General features: G+C 41.0%; 1 protein-coding gene across 4 annotated transcripts in view; it reads left to right on the forward strand.

Moving 5' to 3' along the window:
- The window catches only part of jcada (junctional cadherin 5 associated a), a 200,657-nt gene that overhangs the window by 69,835 nt on the left and 107,884 nt on the right, over positions 1-22,938 (forward strand). Inside the window, exon 1 of one of the 4 annotated variants that reach the window (XM_063044305.1) lies at positions 15,162-15,190. The exons of the other annotated variants lie outside the window; for them this stretch is intronic. The gene's annotated coding sequence lies outside the window, so the exon portion shown is untranslated. Of the gene's footprint in view, positions 1-15,161; positions 15,191-22,938 lie in introns of those variants that run through there. 4 annotated transcript variants of the gene reach the window in all.

Here is a 22,938-nt window from a genome sequence, read left to right on the forward strand (position 1 = left end):
GAAAAGGGCATGCCCTGGGTGCTGGAAGTCCTGAATAATGAACGCTGCCTTTCTGAGACACCGCTCCCTGAAGACGTCCTGGGTACTTTGTAGGCTAGTACCCAAGATGGAGCTGACTAGATTTACAACCTTCTGCAGCTTCTTTCGGTCCTGTGCAGTAGTCGCCCCATACCAGACAGTGATGCAGCCTGTCAGAATGCTCTCCATGGTACATCTATAGGGCATGTAATAAGGGCAATATCACAATTGTTATGGGGAACTTCAATATGCAAGGGGATTGGGAAAATCAGATTGGTGGCAGATCGCAAGAGAGGGAATTTGTTGATGCCTACAAGATGGCTTTGTAGAGCAGCTTGTGCTCCAGCCTACTCAGGGAAAGGCTATCTTAGATTGGGTGTTGTGTAGTAACCCAGATCTTACTAGGGAGCTTAACGTAAAGGAACCCTAGGAGGCACTGATCATAAAATGGTTGAATTCATACTGCAATTTGAAAGGGAGAAGCATAACTCACATGCATCTGTATCACAATGGAATAAAGGGAATTACAGAGGCATGAGAGAGGAGCTTGCCCAGGTGGATTGGGGGAGGATACTGGCAGAGATGAAGTTTCTGGGAATAGTTCACAAGGCACAGGATTGATAAGAAGTTGTTCTCGAATGGCAGAGGTAGGCAACCGTGGTAGACAAGGCAAGTTAAGGACTGCATAAAAGTCAAGGAAAGGGCATATGTTGTAGCAAAAATGAGTGGGAAGTTGGATGATTGGGAAGCTTTTAAAATCCAACAAAAGCCAACTAAAAGATCTATAAGAAGGGAAAAGATGAAATATGAGGGCAAACTAGCCAATAACATAAAGCAGGATACTAAAAGGTTTTTCTCAGTTATATAAAGAGTAAAAGGGAGGTGAAAGTTGATATTGGACCACTGGAAAATGATGCTGGTGAATTAGTAATGGGGGACAAAGATATGGCAGATTAACTTAATGGGTACTTGGCATCTATCTTCACTGAGGAAGACACTGAGGAACAGCCTCAGAATTTAGAACAGAGGTAAGGAGGAATTTTTTTTAGCCAGAGCGTAGTGAATCTGTGGAATGTTCTGTCACAGACCGTGGTGGAGGCCAAGTCCATGGATATATTTAAAGTGGAAGTTGATAGTTTCCTGATTGGTCAGGGCATCAAAGGATATGGCACAAAGTCAGGGGTATGGGGTTGAGTGGGATCCAGGATCAGCCATGATGGAATGGCAGAGCAGACTTGATGGACTGAATGGCCTAATTCTGCTCATATGTCTCATAGTCTTCTGGTCTTACGGGAATATGTACTGAGACCTTTATCATTTACTACGTACTTCAACAATGTAAATATGAATGTGAGAGGAAAGTTTGCAGATGACATGAAAATTGATAAATTTTGACAAATTGACAAAGTTTTGTTGACAGTGAGAAAGGCAGTCTTAGGCTACAGGATGATATTGCTCAGTTAATCAGATGGACAGATAGAATTTAGTGCTGCTAAGTGTGAGGTGATACACCTTGGAGCACTAATAATGATAGGATATACACAATGAATGATGGGGTCTTGTGGATTATTGAGGAACAGAAGGATCCCTAAAGGTGGTAGTAATAGAAACGAAGGCAGACAAGATACTTAGCTGCATTAGCGAGGGCACGAAACTAGAGAAAGAGGTTATTGGCGCTGGCCTACCCACCATCAAGTACATGTACAGAAAAGGCCCGGAAAAGAGCCAGGGAACGATCCCAGCTACCCTGCTCATGACTGTTTGTCATACCCCCATCAGGGAGGAGTCGACATAACATCCACGCCAGGACCACCAGACTCAAAAACCGTTACTTTCTCCTAGCAGTAAGGCCGATGAGCACCTCCTCCCATGAGCTCCACCACTATAATTTCCTGTCAGTCACCTGTGAACAGCCCAGTGTCACTTTATAGATGTAAAGTTAATCTTGAACCTTAAAACATCTTAGTTCGTAGCTGGAAAACAGTGTACAGTTTGAGGACCGCACTAATTGAAGAATATAATTGCACTGGAGAGAGTGCTGAGGAAATTCACCGGGATGTTGCTCGAGATGGAGCATGGAATTTATGAGGACAGAGACAGACTGCAGAGGCTGGCTTTGTTTTCCTTGGAGCAGTGGAGATTGTGGGGCATCCTAATGCAAAATTATGAGGGGAAAAGATAGAATAGAGAGTACCAAACTTTTCCCCATGGTAGAGATGTCTAAAACTGAAAGGCATATGTTTAGGATGAAGAGTAAGATGTGCAGAGGGGATCTAAGGAAGAACTTGCTTCTGCCAAAGAGTGGTTGGAATCTAGAAAACAAATGTCTAAGTGGGTGGAGGAGGCAGGGACTCTTAAAGCATTAAGAAACATCTGGCTGAGCACTAGAATCACTAAGGCATGGAAGGCAGTAGCTAACATGCCAGTGAATGATATTAGAATGAATGGGAGCTTGAGGTTAATGTGACATGGTGGTCGTTTCTGTATTGTATGTGAGCCCAAGATTTCTAGGGCACTTGTCATAGACTCGAACAATATGGAAACAGGCCTTTCAGCCCAAATGGTCTGTGCCGACCAGGATTCCCTTCTAAGCTAGCTCACCTGCCTTCATTTGGCCCATATCCCTCTAAATCTCTCCTATCCGTGTCCCTGTCCAAGTGCCTTTTAAATATTAACATATCTGCCTCAGCCACTTCCCTTGGTAGCTCATTCCATATGCGGACCTTTCTCTTGGTGAAAATATCACTCCTCAGGTTCCTATTAAATCTCTCCCTTCTCATCCTAGACCTATGCTACCAAGTTCCTGATTCCAAAACTCTGGGGAAAATACTCTATCTATTCCCTCATGTGGTTATAATACATCCATAACACCATCCCTTATTTTCCTATGCTCCAAGGAAAATAGTCCCTACTTGCTCAGCCTTTCTACATAACTTGAGGTTTGGCAACATCCTTGTAAATTTCCTTTGCATTCTTTTCCCAACTTAATGGCCTCTTTCCTATCGCAGAGTGACCAAAACTGAATACAATACTCCAAATGTGGCCTGGCCAACATCTTGCCCAACTGCAATACAAATTCTGTACTCAATGGCCTGACTGATGAAGGCCTAAGCACAAGAGATTCTGCAGATGCTGGAAATCCAAAGCAACACACACAAAATGCTGGAGGAACTCAGCAGGCCAGACAGCATCTATGGAAGGGTATACACACTTGATGTTTCGGGCTGAGGCCTTTCAGGCCTGATGAAAGGTCTGGGCTTGAACCATTGACTGTTTATTCCGTAGATGCTGCCTGACCTACTGAGTTCCTCCAGCATTTTATGTGATGAAGGTCTGTATGCCAAAAGTCTTCTTAACAACCCTGTCTATTTGTGATGCCACTTTCTGGGAACCATGTAGATCATAAGACCATAAGACATAGGAGCAGAATTTGGCCATTCAGCCGATCGAGTCTGCTCCACCATTCCATCATGGCAGATCCCGGATCCCATTGGAGTCCATACACTTGCCTCCTCGCCATATCCTTTGATACCCTGACCGATCAGGAACTTATCAACCTCTGCTTTAAATATACCCACGGACTTGGCCTCCACTGCAATCTGTGACAGAGCATTCCACAGATTCACCACTCTCTGGCCAGAAAACTCTGTAATTCAGCTCTAAAAGGTCACTTTTCAATTTTGAGGCCATCCCCTCTAGTTCTGGATAGCCCCACCGGAGGAAACATCCTCTCCAAATCCACCTTATCTAGTCCTTTCAATATTCGATAGGTTTCAATGAGATCCCCATGCATTCTGGGGGTATTCTATAGGCCCCTGGTAGCAGCAGAGATACAGAGGAGCAGATTGGGAGGCAGATTTTGGAAAGGTGCAAAAATAACAGGGTTGTTATCATAGGTGACTTTAACTTCACTAATATTGATTGGCACCTGATTAGTTCCAAGGGTTTAGGTGGGGCAGAATTTGTTAAGTGTGTCCAGGATGGATTCCTGTCGCAGTATGTGGACAGGCCGACCAGGGGGAATGCCATACTAGATCTAGTACTAGGTAATGAACCAGGTCAGGTCACAGATCTCTCAGTGGGTGAGCATCTGGGGGACAGTGACCACCGCTCCCTGGCCTTTATAATTATCACTGAAAAGGATAGAATCAAAGAGGACAGGAAAATTTTTAATTGGGGAAAGGCAAATTATGAGGCTATAAGGCTAGAACTTGCGGGTGTGAATTGGGATAATGTTTTTGCAGGGAAATGTACTATGGACATGTGGTCGATGTTTAGAGATCTCTTGCAGGATGTAAGGGATAAATTTGTCCCGGTGAGGAAGATAAAGAATGGTAGGGTGAAGGAACCATGGGTGACAAGTGAGGTGGAAAATCTAGTCAGGAGGAAGGCGGCAGCATACATGAGGTTTAGGAAGCAAGAATCAGCTGGGTCTATTGAGGAATATAGGGAAGCAAGAAAGAAGCTTAAAAAGGGGCTGAGAAGAGCAAGAAGGGGGCATGAGAAGGCCTTGGCGAGTAGGGTAAAGGAAAACCCCAAGGCATTCTTCAATTATGTGAAGAAAAAAAGGATGACAGGAGTGAAGGTAGGACCAATTAGAGATAAAGGTGGGAAGATGTGCCTGGAGGCTGTAGAAGTGAGCGAGGTCCTCAATGAATACTTCTGTTCGGTATTCACCAATGAGAAGGAACTTGATGATGGTGAGGACAATATGAGTGAGGTTGATGTTCTGGAGCATGCTGATATTAAGGGAGAGGATGTGTTGGAGTTGTTAAAATACATTAGGACAGATAAGTCGCCGGGGCCTGATGGAATATTCCCCAGGCTGCTCCACGAGGCGAGAGAAGAGATTGCTGAGCCTCTGACTAGGATCTTTATGTCCTCGTTGTCCACGGGAATGGTACCGGAGGATTGGAGGGAGGCGAATGTTGTTCCCCTGTTCAAAAAAGGTAGTAGGGATAGTCCGGGTAATTATAGACCAGTGAGCCTTATGTCTGTGGTGGGAAAGCTGTTGGAAAAGATTCTTAGAGATAGGATCTATAGGCATTTAGAGAATCATGGTCTGATCAGGGACAGTCAGCATGGCTTTGTGAAGGGCAGATCATGTCTAACAAGCCTGATAGAGTTCTTTGAGGAGGTAACCAGGCATATAGATGAGGGTAGTGCAGTGGATGTGATCTATATGGATTTTAGTAAGGCATTTGACAAGGTTCCACACGGTAGGCTTATTCAGAAAGTTAGAAGGCATGGGATCCAGGGAAGTTTGGCCAGGTGGATTCAGAATTGGCTTGTCTGCAGAAGGCAGAGGGTGGTGGTGGAGGGAGTACATTCAGATTGGAGGATTGTGACTAGTGGTGTCCCACAAGGATCTGTTCTGGGACCTCTACTTTTCGTGATTTTTATTAACGACCTGGATGTGGGGGTAGAAGGGTGGGTTGGCAAGTTTGCAGATGACACAAAGGTTGGTGGTGTTGTAGATAGTGTAGAGGATTGTCAAAGATTGCAGAGAGACATTGATAGGATGCAGAAGTGGGCTGAGAAGTGGCAGATGGAGTTCAACCCGGAGAAGTGTGAGGTGGTACACTTTGGAAGGACAAACTCCAAGGCAGAGTACAAAGTAAATGGCAGGATACTTGATAGTGTGGAGGAGCAGAGGGATCTTGGGGTACATGTCCACAGATCCCTGAAAGTTGCCTAACAGGTGGATAGGGTAGTTAAGAAAGCTTATGGGGTGTTAGCTTTCATAAGTCGAGGGATAGAGTTTAAGAGTTGCGGTATAATGATGCAGCTCTATAAAACTCTGGTTAGGCCACACTTGGAGTATTGTGTCCAGTTCTGGTCACCTCACTATAGGAAGGATGTGGAAGCATTGGAAAGGGTACAGAGGAGATTTACCAGGATGCTGCCTGGTTTAGAAAGTATGCATTATGATCAGAGATTAAGGGAGCTAGGGCTTTACTCTTTGGAGAGAAGGAGGATGAGAGGAGACATGATAGAGGTGTACAAGATAATAAGTGGAATAGATAGAGTGGATAGTCAGCGCCTCTTCCCCAGGGCACCACTGCTCAATACAAGAGGACATGGCTTTAAGGTAAGGGGTGGGAAGTTCAGGGGGGATATTAGAGGAAGGTTTTTTACTCAGAGAGTGGTTGGTGCGTGGAATGCACTGCCTGAGTCAGTGGTGGAGGCAGATACACTAGTGAAGTTTAAGAGACTACTAGACAGGTATATGGAGGAATCTAAGGTGGGGGGTTATATGGGAGGCAGGGTTTGAGAGTCGGCACAACATTGTGGGCCGAAGGGCCTGTACTGCGCTGTACTATTCTATGTTCTATGTTCTCTATTCTTCTAAATTCCCATGAGTACAGGCCAAAAGTTGCCAAACGCTCCTCATATGTTAACCCCTTCATTCCCAGAATCATCCTCGTGAACATCCTCTTGTCTCTCTCCAATGACAACACATCCTTTCTGAGATATGGAACCCAAAACTGTTGACAATACTCCAAGTGTAGCATGACCAATATCTTGAAAGACTCAGCATTATCTCCTTGCTTTTACTCCTTACTTCCTTTGAAATAAGTGCCAAAATTGCATTTGCCTTCTTTACCACAGATTCAACCTGTAAATTAAGCTTCTGGGAGTCTTGCATGTGGACTTCTAAGTCCCTCTGCACCTCTGATGTTTGAACCTTCTCCCCATTTAGATAATACTCCACACTATTGTTCCTTTTACCAAAATGCATTATCATACATTTCCCAACACTGTATTCCATCTGCCACTTTTTTGCCCATTCTTCCAATTTGTCTAAGTCCTGCTGCAATTGCGTTCCTTCCTCAGCACTACCTACCCCTCTGCCTATCTTTGTATCACCCACAAACTTTGCCACAAAGCCATCAATTCCATAATCCAAATCATTGACAAACAATGTGAAAAGTAGTGGTCCGAATGCAACACCCTGCACTTATCTGAAACCTATCCTTAAACTTTTATAGCCAATGAAATAATCAGGTAACTTTCTCATTGTTGTAATAAAAACAAGTCAATTAGATTTGTGCACTGCAAGTTTTGTCAAATAGCAAAGTAAAAAAAAGATGAGATTTTAGTGAAAATCAGAAATATGACAATATCTATAACAAAACCAGAAATGCTGAAAATACTCTGCAGATCAGATGGTAACAGTTCTGAGTGTTTCCAGCATTCTTTGTTTTCACCTATTTTAAACCTACTGAGTGATAATTAATTTCCTTGCATCCTCACAATAGTGCCACCGATCTCATGTACATCTCACAGAGCAGATGGGGGCATCATTTAATGTCACATCTGAAAGATATTCCATCTGACAACACAGTACCTATTGAGCACTGCTCAGGAATGCAGGCCCAGGTATTTGTTTTCAGATCTTTAATCTACAGCCATTTGATTTAGAAGTGAGAGTACTACTAACTGAGCCTAATTGTAATTGAATCAATTATAAGAAATAAACATAAGCTCAATTATCTAGGTTGACACTTCTGTGCAATTCTGTGTGGATGCTTCTCTATCAGAAGTAGCATCTTTCGAATATGTTATTGAGGACTGACCGGTAGTGTGCATCTGTTAAGTCCACAATGGGATAATTATATATGAAGCTTTTCGTTGAGGATAAAACCATAAGGCATGGGAGCAGAATTAGGCCATTTGGCCCATCGAGTCTGCTCCACCAGTTCATCATGGCTGATCCATTTTTCCTCTCAGCCCCAATCTCCTGTCTTCTCCTCATATATCTTCCTACCCTGACCAATCATGAATCTGTCAACCTCTGCCTTAAATATACATAACAACTTGGTCTCTGCAGCGAAGAATTCCACAGAATAACCACTCTCTGGTTAAAGAAATTCCTTCTCATCTCCATTCTAAAAGGACTCCCCTCTATTCTGAAGCTGTGTCCTCTGGTCTTAGGCCCTCCCACCACAGGAAATATCCTCTCCATATCCACTCTATCAAGGCCTTTCACCATTCGATAGGTTTCAATGAGGTCACCGCTCATTCTTCTGAATTCCAGTGAATACAGGCCCAGAGGCTTCAAGCACTCTTCATAGGACAAGCCATTCAAACCTGGAATCATTTTCCTGAATCTCTTTTGAACCCTCTCCAGTTACAGCACATCCTTTCTAAGATAAGGGGCCCAAAACTGCTCACAATAGTCCAAGTGAGGCCTCACCAGCGCTTTATAAACATTACATCATTGCTTTCCTGAGAATGTGGTGAAGGTGTGGGATGTGGGGACTTCAAACAAATTCCCCACCATGATTTCTAGATACCGTTGGTTTGATAAACACAATGTCTTTTCTTTACCCTGAGTTTCCTTCTGTTCTTAAAATAAATGCAATAAATCTAGTCCATTGTATGTGAGGCTTCTTTTTCTTCTAAAATGTGTGACAGGAATTTGTTTCCTCTCCAACTCTGCTTTTGTATTCAATTCTCTAGCCCAAAACACCAAGAACAAAATATCACAGATTTGTTGCTTCATAATATCTGCAGTAAGTTATAATGGACACATGCTTCACTTTAAGTATCCATTCCTGATCAGGACTTATTCTTTATACAAAGTATCTATTGGTTAGTGTTGACATACAATTGGCCCCATACTCCTGTAGCACGAAGGACATTGCTGGACTTAACTATGTGTAGAAAAAAGCAAGATCAATAAACTGTTTCATACTCTTAATTATTGTAATACAAGAAACCCTAGAGTTGAATATTCACTAGGATGAACAGAAGTTAAAGTAAGGTCAAGTCCATTATGCAATAGGATAATTTCCTGACCCAGATCTGGGCCGTACCCTCCAAATATCCGGACCTGCCTCTCGGCTTTTTTGCACTACCTTACTCTCAAATTTTCTATTCTCTATTTATGATATATAATTTATTTTTTTAATATTTACTAATTTTTACTATTTTTAATATTTAATATTTGTAATCCAGGGAGCGGGAAGCGCATAATCAAATATCGCTGTGATGATTGTACGTTCTAGTATCAATTGTTTGGCGACAATAAAGTAAAAGTAAAATAAATAAATATTTCCTACCTATTTTGGAAATCTAGTTGTTGAAACTATCCTTTCAAATAACTGAACTCTCCTGTTATATTCCTCCTCCTTTTCAAATCTACTATTACTACACTGAAAGACCATCCAAGCCTACCTAGCCCTTCCTCCTACTCCTGCAAGCTACTGTTTCAACTTTTCTCTCCTCTCCATAGTCCTTGACCATGCTTTGGTCTCCAAATCTATCTCAATCTCCCCTGCAATTCTACATCTGTACTTCACCAACAACTTGTAATCTGAAGTAGTAATTTAAATAACAGTGTCCTGCCCACAAACCATTATCTTTAGTGAAATTGACATGTAAGTAGAGCTACAAGTTATTATCAGGAAGCAGGAATGGCAATGAAGAGCTGGGAAAGTTTAAAAGGGGGAAATTCCAATTTTTGTGGTCATAAACATTCTTAAAATATTTGGTATAATAAAGAGACTAGATCAGGATTGTAATCTCATTTTGAGTTTTCACTATTTTAGGAATGGTGTTTAAATTATAATCATCGTTTTATCACGTATTAGTCAGATGCTTTTCCTTCAGACATGGTAGCAATTCATATTCACACATTATGTATCTTGTTTTGTGATTATTTTCTATTTAATGTAATTAATTCTCAAATTATTCTAATGGTTATTATTCTTCTTATGTAGTAGAAAACTAAGTCTTTCTAAAATATTAATTTGTTGAATAAGTGAATAGCGATTTTTAATAAAATTATTCATACTGAAGGGTGAGATAATATTGGGTATCATGCGTTAAAATTAATTATATATATACCGCAAATAATTTAGGTATTCATTATTGTAGTTTATGGCATTATTGTAGTTTTGAAACTATCAATATAATTTGAATATATCAATACTAATACAATCAAAGAGATGACGGTACTTTATAAGGTGTAAGGATCATATAGTCTTGATGGGGAATGTGGTCAATGTATTTCTCTCTTCCTGGAGTCCTAGACACTTTTCACAGAGAAAGAAGTGTCGGAAAGGAAGTAATGCTTTCCAATGCTTCCTCCTATATATATTTTAGATTCGATAATTAACCTTAATCCATGTCAGAAAGGTGCATCGGCTATGATTTATAATATTATTATGAAACTTAGGAAAGCTCCATTTGATAAGATTAGGGTAGATTGGGAACAGGAATTGGGGCTTACCATTTCTGTGGATGATTGGGGGCAGATTTTACAATTAGTTAATACTTCCTCTATTTGTGCTAAACATTCCCTAATTCAATTTAAAGTGGTTCATAGAGCACATATGTCCAAAGATAAGTTAGCGCGTTTTTACTCGCATATTAATCCTTTCTGTGATAGATGTTCGGGGCAGATAGCCTCTTTAACTCATATGTTTTGGTCTTGCCCTACTTTGGAAACTTTTTGGAGAGATATTTTCAATATTATTTCTAAGGTATTAAATATAGATATCTCTCCTCACCCTATTACTGCTATCTTTGGACTACCTAAAATTTCTTGTAATCTTTCCCCTTCAGCCCGTAGAATGATTGCATTTCTTACTTTAATGGCGAAAAGATGTATTTTACAACATTGGAAAGAGCTTAATGCTCCAACTACCTTTTTTTGGTTTTCTCAGACGATTTTATGTTTGAATCTGGAGAAAATTAGAAGTAACCTTTATGATTCTTCATTTAAATTTGAACAGATTTGGGGACCTTTTATTCGATATTTTCATTTAATGTAATATTTACCCTTCTTGTTTTCTCTTCACTGTTTTAATGGAGGTCGGGATTGAGGACGTGATTTTAAGTTTAACTCTGTTTGGTTTCAAGTTAGCCCATTGCTTTGCTTTGCTTTTAGTTAGTTGCACGGTGGGTTTTTTTTTGGGGGTTTTTTTTTTCTTTTTTTCCATTGATATATATAAAATCTAGTATACTATTATGTTATCTTGGTTTCTTATGCTTAAATTACATTGTTTGTAGTATTTTCTTTTTGGTATTGTTATCTTTTGGAATTTTATTATACTTTAACATTGTATTAATGTTTATATGGCTTACCTTTTTTGTATACTTACTCAATAAAAAGATTTAAAAAGAAAAGACAGAGAAAGAAGTGTCATGGGTTCTTTATTCTGGAGTTGAATTTGTTTCTTTCTGCTGTTACATTATTTTTGATGCAATTACTTTGAATAAAAGGAAGTCACACGGAGTTCCTCTGCAAGAGCATAACCTGAGAAGAGGTCCAGATAGCACCAAACATTTGGAGAACATCAAATGGGTCAGTTAGAATGGAGAAGCTTGAAGTAAAGGAGGCTGAGAGGAAATTGAATGGAGGTACAAAAGTTTGTAGCTGTTTTGGAAAGGAAAAGTGAAGAAGCGTATTTTCCTTATGGTCAATTGGTCCTTTTAATAAAGACCATAAGACATAGGAGCACAATTAGGCCATTTGGCCCATCTAATCTGCTCAGCCATTCAATCATGGCTGATCCTTCCCCCCCCCCTCCGTGTTCAATCAAGAACCAACCAAGCTCTGCCTTTAAATACACCCAACAACCTAGCCTCCACAGCTGCCTGTGGTAATAAATTCCACAAATTCACCACCCTCTGTCTAAAAAAAAAAATCGCTAAGCAATTACCATCAACTTGCAATACTAGAGGAAACAACACACTGGACAATTGTTACACCACAACAGGAATGCCTACCATGCTATTCCATGCCCTCACTTCAGGAAGTCTGATCACCTGGCTGTACTTCTACTCCCTGAGTACAGGCAGAGACTGAAGACTGCAGCACCAGTTGTGAGGACCAAGGAGGTATGGACCAGGGAAGCACAGAAGTGTTTACAGAACTGGTTTGAATTTGTGGACTGGACTGTACTCATGGATTCATCTTCGAACCTGGATGAATATTCTACAGTTGTTACCCACTTCATTAAAACCTGTGTGGATAAGTGTGTGCCTACAAAGACTTACTGTACATTCCCAAACCAAAAGCCATGAATGAAGCAGGAGGTACCTCATCTGCTGAAGCCTAGATTTATGGCATTCATGTCTGGCAACCCAGGCCTGTATCAGAAAACCAGGTATGATTTGCGGAGAGCTATTTCAAGGGCAAAGAGACAATTTCGAACGAGGTTGGAGGCGACATCGGATATACAACAACTCTGGCAGGGTTTGCAAGACGTTACTTCCTACAAAGTGAAACCCAATAGCAAGAATGGCAGCAATGCTTCACTACCAGATGAACTCAACGCCTTCAATGCCTGCTTTGAAAGGGAAAATATAACTATAGCTGTGAAGATCCCTGCTGCACCTGATGATCCTGTGATCTCTGTCTTGGAGGCTGATGTTAGGCTGTCTTTAAAGAGAGTGAATCCTTGCAAGGCGGAAGGTCCCAATGGAGTACCTGGTAAGGCTCTGAAAACCTGTGCCAACCAACTGGCGGGAGTATTCAAGGACATTTTCAACTACTCACTGCTATGGCCGGAAGTTCTCACTTGCTTCAAAAAGGCAACAATTATACCAGTGTCCAAGAAGAATAATGTGAGCTGCCTTAATGACTATCACCCGGTAGCACTCACATCGGCAGTGATGAAATGCTTTGAGAAGTTGGTCATGACTAGACTGAACTCCTGGCTCAGCAAGGACCTGGACCCATTGCAATTTGCCTATTGCCACAACAGGTCAACAGCAGATGCAATCTCAATGGCTTTTCACATGGCTTTAGACCACCTGGACAACATGTCAGGATGCTGTTCATTGACAATAGCTCAGTATTTAAGACCATCATTTCTCAATTCTGATTAGGAAGTTACAGAACCTGGGCCTTTGTACCTTCCTCTGCAATTGGATCCTCGACTTCCTAACTGGAAGACCACAATCTGTGCAGATTGGTGATAACATCTCCTCCTCGTTGACGATCAACACTGGCGCACCTGAGGGATGTGTGCTTAGCCCACTGCTCTGCTCTCTCTACACCCATGATTGTGTGGCTAGGCATAGCTCAAATACCATCTGTAAATTTGCTGATGATTGTTGGTAGAATCTCAGATGGTGACAAGAGGACGAACAGGAGCAAGATATACCAACTAGTGGAGTGGTGTCGCAGCAGCAAGCTGGCACTCAATGTCAGTAAGATGAAAGAACTGATTGTGGACTTCAGGAAGGGTAAGACAAAGGAACACATACCAATCCTCACAGAGGGGTCAGAAGTGGAGAGAGTGAACAGTTTCAAATACCTGGGTGTCAAGATCTTTGAGGGCCTAACCTGGTCCCAAAATATCGATGCAGTTATAAAGAAGGCAAGACAGCGACTATACTTCATTCGGAGTTTGAAGAGATTTGGTATGTCAACAAAAACACTCAAAATCTTCTATAGATGTACCGTGGAGAGCATTCTGACAGGTTGCATCACTGCCTGGTATGGAGGGGCTACTGCACAGGACCAAAAGAAGCAGCAGAGGGTTCTAAAATTAGTTGGCTCCATCTTGGGCACTAGCCTAAAAGTACCTAGGACATCTTCAAGGACCAGTGTCTCAGAAAGGCAGCATCCATTATTAAGGACTTCCAGCACCCAGTGCATGTCCTTTTCTCACTGTTACCATCAGGTAGGAGGTACAGAAGCCTGAAGGCACACACTCAGCGATTCAGGAACAGCTTCTTCCCCTCTGCCATCTGATTCCTAAATGGACATTGAATCCTCGAACACTACCTCACTTTTTAAATATAATTATTTCTGTTTTTTTGCACGATTTTTAATCTATTCAATATACATGTACTGTAATTGATTTACTTATTTGTTTATATACTTTTCTCTTCTATATTATGTATTGCACTGAACTGCTGCTGTTAAGTTAACAAATTTCACGACACATGCCAGTGATAATAAACCTGATTCTGATTCTGATTCTGAAAGAAATTTCTCCACATCTCTGTTTTAAATGGATGCATCTCTATCCTGAAGCTGTGCCCTCTTGTCCTAGACTCCCCCACCATGGGAAACATCCTTTCCACATCTACTCTGTCTAGGTCTTTCAACATTCGAAAGGTTCATTGAGATTCCCCTTCACCTTTCTAAATTCCAATGAGCACAAACCCAGAGTTATCAAATGTTCCTTGTATGATAACCCTTTCTTAAGAACATAAGAAATAGGAGCAGGAGTAGGCCATCTGGCCCATTGGGAGCCAGCTCTGCCATTCAATAAGATCATAGCTGATCTGATCATGGACTCATCTCCACCTACCTGCCTTTTCCCCATAACCCATAATTCCCCTACTGTGCAAAAATCTATCCAACCTTGTCTTAAATATATTTACTGAGATATCCTCCACTGCATCATAGGGCAGATAATTCCACAGATTCACCACTCTTTGGGAAAAGCAGTTCCTCCCCATCTCTGTCCTAAATTTACTCCCCTGAATCTTGAGGCTATGTCCCCTAGTTCTAGTCTCACCTACCAGTGGAAACAACTCTCCTGCCTCTATCTTATCAATCCCTTTCATAATTCTGTATGTTTTTGTATAAGATCTCCTCTCATCCTTCTGAACTTCAGCGAGTACAGTCCCAGGCAACTCAATCTCTCCTCATTTTCTAACGCCCTCATCTCTGGAATCAACCTGGTGAACTTTCTCTGCATCGCCTCCAAAGGTAGTTTATCCTTCCTCAAATAAGGAGAACAGAACTGCATGTTGTACTCCCGAAGTGGCCTCAGCAGTACCCTATACATTTGCAGCGTGAATTCCCTGCTCTTAACTTCAATTCCTCTAGTAATAAAGGCCAAAATTCCATTCCCCTTCTTGATAACCTGCTGCACCTGCAAACCAACCTTTTGCAATTCATGCACAAGCACTCCCAAGTCCTTCTGCACAGCAGCATGCTGCAATCTTTTACCATTTAAATAATAATCTGATCTACCATTTTTCCTTCCAAAGTGGATGACCTTGCATTTACCAACATTATACTCCATCTGCCAGACCCCTGCCCACTCACTTAAACTATCTATATCTCTCTGCAGATTCTCCATATCCTCTGCACGATTCCCAGAATCATCCTTGTGAACCACCTCTGAACCCTCTCCAATGCCAGTACATCTTTTCTTAGATGAGGAGCTCAAAACTGTTCCCAGTACTCAAGGTGAGGCCTCACCAGTGCCTTATAAAGCCTCAGCATCACATCCTTGCTCTTATATTCAAGCTCTCCTGAAATGATTGTTTCATTGCATTTGCCTTCCTCACCACCAACTCTACCTGCATGTTAACCTTTAGGGTGTTCTGCACAAGGACTCCCAAGTCCCTTTGCATCTCAGATTTTTGGTTTTCTCCTCGTTTAGAAAACAGTCTGCACAGTTATTTCTTCTACCAATGTGCATGACCATGCATTTTCCAACATTGTATTTCAGTTGCCACTTTCTTGTCCATTCTCCTATTCTAAGTGCTTCTGCAGCTTTCCTGTTTCCTCAACACTACCTGCCCCTCCATCAATCTTCATATTATCTGCAAACTTGGAAACAAAGCCATCTATTCCATCATCTAAATCATTGATATGCAGCATAAAAAGAAGCGGTCCCAACACCGACCCCTGTGGAGCACCACTACTCACTGGCAGGGAGCCAGAAAAGGATCCTTTTATTCCTACTCACAGCCTCTTACATTTATCCTCAAACAGGCAGGATCTGCAAGTTACTGTAAAACGAAATCTGAAACAGAAAAGATTGGAAATATTCAGGTTACATATTATCCAAGGAAAGAGAAACAGATCCTTTGTTCAGGCATTCTCTTTGATCCCTCCAACCCCCATTCTATCAGCAACTTAAAGCTAACTTGTTTTTTAATGTTTTCCCAGCTTTGATGAAAAGCTTCAACCTGAAACATTAACTCCACAATTCTGCCTGACCTGCTGAGTGTTTTTTAAAGTTTTGTTCTGAAACCCACTGCTTGGACAAATGGTGATACGAGAATCAATTGGTACCATTGTAGTGAATTGTTTAGATACTTCAGAAAATAATCTGGAGAAAGGAGAATGGAATGGGGATATTTCTGTATTAGCAGCCAGTACAGAATTGATGGGCTGAGTAGCCTCCTACTGTGCTTCAACAGTTCCATAATTCTCTCAGTATGAAGTGTAAACATCATACAGCCATCCTTTGAACATAGAGATGAACTTCAGCTTTGATCCCTCCATGGTGATTGATGTAGTCTGGTTCTCTGGATTCCTCATATTGCCCCTACATTTCACCAGCCTTGTTACTGTTTGTACTGGATTTAGGATGATCTTCAGTCTCAGGATCATCATCATGAAAGACCTACCAAAAATAAAAGTCGCAACCCATTTTTATCTATCTACTCATAGACTGTGGTAAGCTGGTATCAATAAACACTGCAGTTGACTTTGCCAGGGTCAAAGTGGGACCTCCCTGAGGATGGAAAAAATGAGAATATTAGCACAGATCACCTTTGGAAACGTTTCTTTGAAGTGCATTTGGCTCCTTTAATAAATAGTCTAATAAATGGACTTAAGGAGTCGAACAGTATCTGTAGTACTGTTTGGGAGAACCTGTTGGAGCACCTGGGCTACTGAATAGTCTGGATGTGGTTTCATCTCTCAAATCATCATGCAACTGCAAAAGAAACTTGCATTTCACAATGTCCCAGGGTGTTTGACAGCTAATTATATCTGGAAAAAATTATGATCACTCTTTTAACACAGCAATCAATTTCCAGACAACAAGTTCCCCAGACAACGGCAAGGCATTCAACTAGGTAGCTGTTTGTTTTGGTTGCTGAGAGATTTGATCAAGTTACACGCCCTTTACAAATAGCAACATGGAATCTTCTGTGTCCATAGAAGAAGAGAGGCAAACCACACCTTAAATGCTCACTCAAAAGATGACAAGTCTGACAGCCCAGAGCCAGAATATGGGTTCAGGTTCTTAGAGTGAGATGTTTTTCTATCTTATAGGCAAGAGTACTGTTATTGAGTAACAATTCTAAATTCGAGATGGTGGTTGATGGAGAGGCTGGGGCCAAGGCTGCAGGCCTTGCTGGAAGCTCCTGTCCGATGTTTACAGGTTCCCTGCAATTTTTCCATGGGTATACTGCCTTCACAAATAACTTATGTTGTGGGCTTCTTTCAGGCAGAAAAAAACCAGGCTGAAAGATCAGTCTGTCACTTGAGAAAGGAAGAAGACTATAATTGCTGCTAATATCGTTAAACCCCAGAGAGGGAGCCATGCCTTCAGGTGAAAAGAATAAGCAAAATAATAAGTGCTAATTTTTTATTATCAGTAGGGATCAAGCAGAATAAAACTACATGCTGGTTGATCTATTATAAACACTATACGTCCAACAGGGTCAGAGAATCACAAGGGTTATCAAAAAGTCTGGATCTGATCCATTGACCTTCCATCTCCTCATGTCAATGGTCCTAAATGCTGCACGAAGAAACCCAGTGAATTCACTAAATACAAGATCCAGGTGATACCCTTCAAATCTTCCTGATGCTCCTGGAACAGGCACTGAGGTGAAAATATTAAGGCCATTTCAATCTGGCCCCTTGCTGTCTTTTGTGATTGGATTGCAAAGAGCTGGCTTGCACCAGACACAGTTTCTCTTGCAGTGCAGATCTGACTAACAGAGAACGGCATTTAGAATCAGCACTGAAATAACCATCTCTTTTTTTACTCTCCACTTATGCAGTTTAAAATTGTAATTGATTTAATTAGATATTTCCAAAAAAATCTATTTTTATACTTGTTCTATAAAGAAAATGTTGCAGCACAGAAAGATTATTCAGCCTGTTGTGACTGTGATCAAAGTCACTGGAGAGACACTGAATTTGCTGGTGTAGCTAAGTCTTTGTTCATCACAAGAAGCAGGCATTGTTCTGGAGACCCTCTCTATAGTCTCCCAAACTCAAAACTACATCACATTTTAAACCTTTAAGATCAATGGTAACTGTAGGAGATTCAACAGAATTTATGTATATGCAAACATCTTATGGTCATTATTTTGCAAACCAAATCTCTTAGTGTGTTTTTAAATTCAATTTACTGTTTGCAGCTTACAATAAGAACTGAAGGTTGGTTCTTGCTCGAATTAATATCTGCTATATTCACATACAGTAACTCCAGAATACTCCCTAACACAGCCCATCTTTTTATTTTATTTAGAGATATAGCCCAGTAACATGTCCTTCCCATCCCAATCAACCCATTACATCCATGTAACCAACTAACCTACTAACCCCTACAATGTTGGAAAGGGGGAAGAAACTGGGACACCCAGAGGAAACCCACACAGTCACAGGGAGAACATACAAACTCCTTACAGAAAGCAACGGAATTAAACCCATGTCGCTGGAGCTGTAGTGTTACACACACTACAGCTCTTGCCCGTTCCAACTTGCTGAAAGAGCTTTCCTATTGAACTCACTCTCGTAAACTTTTTAATGAATCCTACTTTCTGATTTTTCCCAACAGCCTGAAGTGTCCTTTTTAATTCAAGTATATGTCCAGTTTCCTTTTGAAAGTTGCTATTAAGTCTACTCCAGCATCTTTTCAAGTAGGACATACCAGATCATAAAAATCTGCTAGGAAAAAATAGTCATCTTAAGTCTTTCAAGGTCCTTTTTCCACTCTCTATGTTCATCGCTACCTATTTCCATCAAACATCTTCATTGTTTTAAATGACACTGTGAAGGTTTCTCTGTTCTATCTAAGGTAATTGCAACTTCTCTGGATTCTCCATGCAACAAAAGCTCTTCCTTCCTTTCTAGTAAACATCTTTTGCATCTTCTAATCAGAAGCAATTTTTCAGCTGAGCTGTAGAAGACTTGACATGACTCCCTTTGTAATTTATATCTATATATAAAGCAAACAAATTGCATATTTTCATACTACTTTTGATTTCCAGCAAAAAGATACCTGCCCTCCAACCATGACTCCATCAAACACTTAGTCACACTAATTGTTCTCCCAACGTTTTTTTATCAACTCCTGCACACCAAGGGCAACTTACAGTGACCAGTTAACCTACATATTCACACACCTCTGGGATATGGATGGAACCGATGCGAACTGTACAAACTGTGTACAGACAGCATCCAAGGTTAGGATTGGGTGCAGGACTCTGAGGCTGCGAGGCAGCAGCTTTATTAGCTGCCAACTGTGCCACAAATAAATGTTAAACTTCCTGTTCCCTCTGTTGTCTTTTTAAAAGTATACAGTTTTGTTTATATTTATACACTAGCAAATTAAAGGAGGTTAATTTCTCCTCCACTATTGTACTAACTTTCAAAATATAATGCAATCTTGCTTACTAAGATCCTTAGTACAGAATAATGATACACACAAGTGGTATTTTTTGCAATTTGGCTTTAACCACCGTTGAAATCTGCAACAATGGTGGCAAACAGTGTGAATTCTGTAGAAAGGCTTTGATTATGGAAATCCGAAGAGGTTCAGACACTTTTCAAGCAGAAGGAATGTACCTCAGACCCTTGATTTCCGACCCTATTTTCTAAATGCAGCTTGGGTTCTGAGCAATCGTCTCCTTGCTGACACGTTCACTCGTTCCATATATTCCATTATTTAACACCGACTTGTTCCAGAACTCTCTGAAACACCAATTTCAATCCTTGGAAGATGCTCACAGGACATTTGAACATCTCAGCCCTGCATACCGTGAGCATGCAGGCCTTTCTTAACACAGTTGGGTGGTCTTTGCATTGCACTGGTTTGAAAATCCTCCCTCAGAGTGCTGTCAGAAACCAATCTGCCAGGGCAAACTGCCTAGAAAAATATGCCTCAGCAAAAAAAAGCAGACAGAGTTTATAAACCAGAATTATAGTTCTCAAAGTATGAATTTATAATTATGTTATAGGAGACAGAATCACATGACAAAAGTCAAATCCAGTTTAATTGCATTGTAAACAGAACTGGATAGACCCAGTTACATTGCAAGTTGAGTAACCAAGTTAATCTATAACAGGGGAAAAAATCCTCACGTTTATCTCAGCAATATTTCAAAAGCTTCTGTTGATGCACGTTGGTCAATGCCTGTCACTGGACTGACTTAGTTACACTAGAACGAGATTAATGAATTCAATGAGAGAATTCATTGGTTATTCAGTTCTCTCACCTGCAGGTTTGAGGAGTTGGCAGGCTCATGAGAACAAGAGGAATAATATATAAGAAATTGAACAAAATTAAAGATCCTGCCACAGAAACACCATGTGCAAATTTGGGTATTTGATGTTGAGGTTTCCACCTCTCATCCTTTTTTTGTACCAAACATTACCAGCTTTTAAGGCCAACTAAGAATAAGCAAAATGGAGACACAAGAGAATGCAGATGCTGGAATCTGGAGCAACATACAAAAAGATGGAGGAACTCAGTAAGTCAGCATCTGTAGAGGGAAATAGAAAGTAGACGAAGGGTCTCGACCCGAAACGTCATCTGTCTATTTCTCCCAATAGATGCTGCCTAACCTGCTGAGTTTTTGCAACAGACACAGAATGCTGGAGGAACTCAGCAAGCCAGACAGCATCTATAGAAAAAAGTGCAGTTGACGTTGCAAGCCAAAACCCTTCAAAAACGTCAACTGAGCTTTTTTCTATAGATGTTGGCTAGCCTGCTGAGTTCCTCCAACATTTTGTGTCTGTTGCTTGGATTTCCAGCATCTGCAGATTTTCTCTTGCCGCTGAGTTTTTGCAACTTCTTATGTGTGGCTCCAAAGATGTACACTTAGCTCTGGTCTTCTAGTGACACTCACAGTTTAAAGCCCTTTTATCAAGCTGAGTCTTGAAGAGATAAGATGCAAGACGTTACAGTGCCATCCTTTTGTCTGAAATGTTCACACACACAAGTATGTGTGTAGTCATAAGTTTTCACACTGTATTCCCTTTTATAAATCTGGAAATTCTGATACTCTACTTGTAGAATCGGTAAGGTTTTCCTGTAAATGTCACATCTGTTTCTTAACTACTGTTTCCAAAGTTCACCACAAAAACTGACAGCAGTTTGCACACATAGGAACATCAATAAGCCAAGATTCACTTATAACACATATCTTCAGTTCAGTCCAGATTGAACACCATACTTTCTGCCGGTATAATGATTTTAAACCAATTTAGATTTTTTTCACCAAGTTTATTGGCCCCTGTCATTGCTTTTCATTGGGATGAGAGTTGTCCAGAATGCCTCCACTATCAGTGTGAAGAACCACAAGCCAGCCCTCAACCACCTTTCGTCCAGCAGTTTCTGTGGTTATCACTGGCCAATCTCTAATCATTGACTTAACTAGAAAGAAAATCTGAGGGCAATTCATTCTAAAGCACTCCGAGGTGTTCAGGAAGGATTGGCTAGGAATGGGTACTGTGGCTTGAAGCACCTGTTATTGTTGGTTTAATATGAGTTTCATTTTGAAGTATGGCTTTCAGCATCAGTTCAAAACAGCTTAAGATTTTGTAATGTGTCCAGCATTCACAGAGTTATTGCTCTATTTTCATCTTCAAAATTCAAAGTAAAATTTGTTTTCAGAGTACGTACATGTCACCACATACAACCCCGAGATTCTTTTACCTGCAGGCACACTTAACAAATTTATAGGACAGTAACTGCAAACAAGATCAATGAAAAACAAACTGCAACTGCAAATATAAGCAATAAGTAACGAAAGCATGAAACAAGACAAAGAGTCCTTAAAGTGAGCCCATTGGTTGTGGGAACACAGGAAATAGAGTGAGTGTAGCTATCCCCTTTTTTACAAGAGCCGATCGTTGAGGGGCAATAATTGTTCTTGAACCTGGTACTGCAAGTCCTACAGCACCTGCACCTTCTACCTGATGGCAGCAGGGAGAAAAGAGCATGGCCTGGGTGGTGATGATCTTTGACGATGGATGCTGCTTTTCTACGGCAACATTTCATGTAGATGTGCTCAATGGTTGGGAGGGCTTCACTTGTGATGTACTGGGCCAAATCCACTACCTTTTGTAGGATTTTCCACTTAAAGGCATTGGTGTCCCTACATCAGGCCGTAATGCAACCAGTCAGTATACTTTTCACCACAAATCTGTAGAAGTTTGCCAAGGTTTTTGATGACATGCCAAATCTATGCAGACTTCTGTGGAAGTAGAGGCGCTGCTGTGCTTTCTTTGCAACCATATTTATACGATGGGTCCAGGACAGGTCCTCTGAGATAGTGACACCCAGGAATTTAATGATACAGACACTCTCCCTCTCCGATGAATACTGGCTCAAGGACCTCTGGTTTCCCCCTCTTGAAGTCTACAATCAGTTCCTTGTGGTCTTATTGACACTGAGTGAGAGGTTGTCGTTACTACACCGCTCAGCCGAATTTTCAATCTCCCTCCTGTATGCTGATTCATCTCCACCTTTGATACAGCCCACAACAGTGGTGTCATCAGCGAACTTGTATATGGTGTTGGAGCTGTACTTAGCCACACAGTCAGAGGTGATAGGACATAGGCAAATTTCGGATTTCTTGAACAATGATGCAACTCGAATGCTGTTAGAATATACAAAATAGACAGAATCAATCATGGGATTAGAACACAACAGAGGAACAGGTCCTTTCCCCATCATGTCTGTGCTGACTATGATGCCACTTTAAACTCATCCCATCTGCCTGCACATGGCCTGTACCTTTCTTCATAAATCTTCTTGAAACTTTCCCCTCTCATCTTAAAGTTATACATTTTAGAATTTGACATTCCCATCCTGTGAAAAGAGTCATGACTATCTACCCTATCTCTACTTCTCAAAAACTTATATCCTTCTATTATGTCTCCCCTCACTCAGAGAAAACAATCAAAGTTTGTTCAACCTCTCCTTAGTGCTAATATTTTCTAATCCAGGCAACAGT

The sequence above is a fragment of the Mobula hypostoma genome, chromosome 3 (assembly GCF_963921235.1).
Source record: "Mobula hypostoma chromosome 3, sMobHyp1.1, whole genome shotgun sequence".
NCBI lineage: Eukaryota > Metazoa > Chordata > Chondrichthyes > Myliobatiformes > Myliobatidae > Mobula > Mobula hypostoma.